We start from the raw sequence: 2,176 nt of genomic DNA, 5'->3' as shown, positions 1-2,176 counted from the left end.
TTGTGTGTCTTATATGTTTGGATACGTCGTGGTTTTGTTTTCATTCAAGCTTTAGGAATGCCCTAGTATCTTTGGTGATTTCTTCTTTGGCCTGTTTGTTATTTAAGGGTGTGATATTCAATTTCCTTATATTTGTACATTTTAGTTTTTCTTTTATTTTTGATTTTTAGCTTCATTCCTTTGTATAATACTTTGTGTGATTTCAATCTTTTAAAATTTATTAAGACTTGTTTTGGATCCTCTCATATAGTTTATCCTGAAGAATGTTTCATGTGCACTTGGAAGAAAATGTGTCTTCTGCCGTTGGTAGGTGGAGTGTTCTGTGCATGTACATTGTGTCTAATTGGTCTCTAGTGTTGTTCAAGTCCTCTGTTTCCTTATTGATCTGTCTGGTTGTTGTATTGATTATTGAAAGTGTGGTACTTAAGTCTTCAGCTATTGTTGTAGAACGGTTTATTTCTCGCTTCATTCTGTCAATGTTTGCTTTGTCTATCTCGAGGCTCTATGGTTTGGTTCATATATATTTATAGTTGTTATATCTTCTTGTTGAATTGACTTTTTTTTTTTTTTTTTTTTTTTTTTTTTTTTTTTTTTGAGAGAGTCTCACTCTGTTGCCCAGGCTGGAGTGCAGTGGCATGATCTTGGTTCACTACAACCTCTGCCTCCTAGGTTCATGCAATTCTTATGCCTCAACCTCCTGAGTAGCTGGGATTACAGGTGTGCACCACCATACCTGACTAATGTTTGTATTTTTATTAGAGATGGGGTTTTGCCACGTTGGCCAGGCTGGTCTTGAACTCCCAACCTCAGATGATCTGCCCACCTCAACCTCCCAAAGTGCCAAAATTGCCTTTTTTATCAATATATAATGTCTTTCTTTGTCTCTTGTAAACTTTTTTTTTTTTTTTAACATGGAGTTTCACTCCTGTTGCCCAGGCTGGAGTGCAGTGGTGTGATCTCGGCTCACTGCAACCTCCATCTCCTGAGTTCAAGCAATTCTCCCTGCTTCAGCCTCACAAGTAACTGGGATTACAGGTGCCTGACATCATACCTGGCTAATTTTTGTATTTTTAGTAGAGACAGAGTTTCACCATGTTGGCCAGGCCGGTCTCAAACTCCTGACCTTGGGTGATGCACCTGCCTCGGTCCCCCACAGTGCTGGGATTATTACAGGCATGAGCCCCTGTGCCCAGTCTTGTAAACTTTCTAAAATATAAATAGTTTTGTCTTACAGTATAGCCACCCCAGCTCTCTTCTGATTATTATTTGCATTAAATATCTTTTTCCATCCTTTCACTTTCAACATATTTGTATCTTTAGTTCTAAAGTGACTCTGTTGTGGACAGCATATGGCTAGATCATGACTTTTTTGTTTTGTTTTGTTTGAGACAGCAGAGTCTTACTCTGTCACCCAGGCAGGAGTGCAGTGGCGATCTCGGCTCACTGCAAGCTCCACCTCCCGGGTTTACACCATTCTCCTGCCTCAGCCTCCCAAGTAGCTGGGACTACAGGCACCCGCCACCATGCCTGGCTAATTTTTTTTGTATTTTTAGTAGAGACAGGGTTTCACCATGTTAGCCAGGATGGTCTCGATCTCCTGACCTCGTGATCCACCTACCTCGGCCTCCCAAAGTGCTGGGATTACAGGTGTGAGCCACCATGCCCAGCAGATCATGGTTTTTTAAAAATTGATTTTAACCAGTCTCTGCATTTTAAAGGGAGAGTCTATGTCTATTTGCATTTAAAGTAATTGCTGATAAGGATGCACTTACCACTGCCATTTTACTATTTTTTTGTATGTCTTCTAATTTTTTTGTTTCTCATTGTCTCCATCACTGCCTTCTTTTGTGTTCAGTTGATTTTTTGGGGTGACAAATTTTTATTCCCTTCTCATTTCCTTTTGTGTATATTCTATAGCATTTTTGTTGTGGTTACCCTGGGGATGACATATAACATTCTAAAGTTATAATGGTCTAGTTTGAATTGATACCAACATAACTTTAATTGCACACAAAACCCTCCTTCTACACAGCTCCACCCCCTCCCTTTATGTCATTGATGTCACAAATTACATCTTTATACCTGTGTATTCAATAACATAGATTTATAGTTATTTTTATGCATTTGCCTTTTATATCCTGTAGAAAAGAAGAAGTGGAGTAAAATCAAATTTGCA

This window comes from Rhinopithecus roxellana, chromosome 15 (genome assembly GCF_007565055.1).
Source record: "Rhinopithecus roxellana isolate Shanxi Qingling chromosome 15, ASM756505v1, whole genome shotgun sequence".
Taxonomy (NCBI): Eukaryota; Metazoa; Chordata; class Mammalia; order Primates; family Cercopithecidae; genus Rhinopithecus; species Rhinopithecus roxellana.
Note: the sequence above shows the minus strand (reverse complement) of the source record.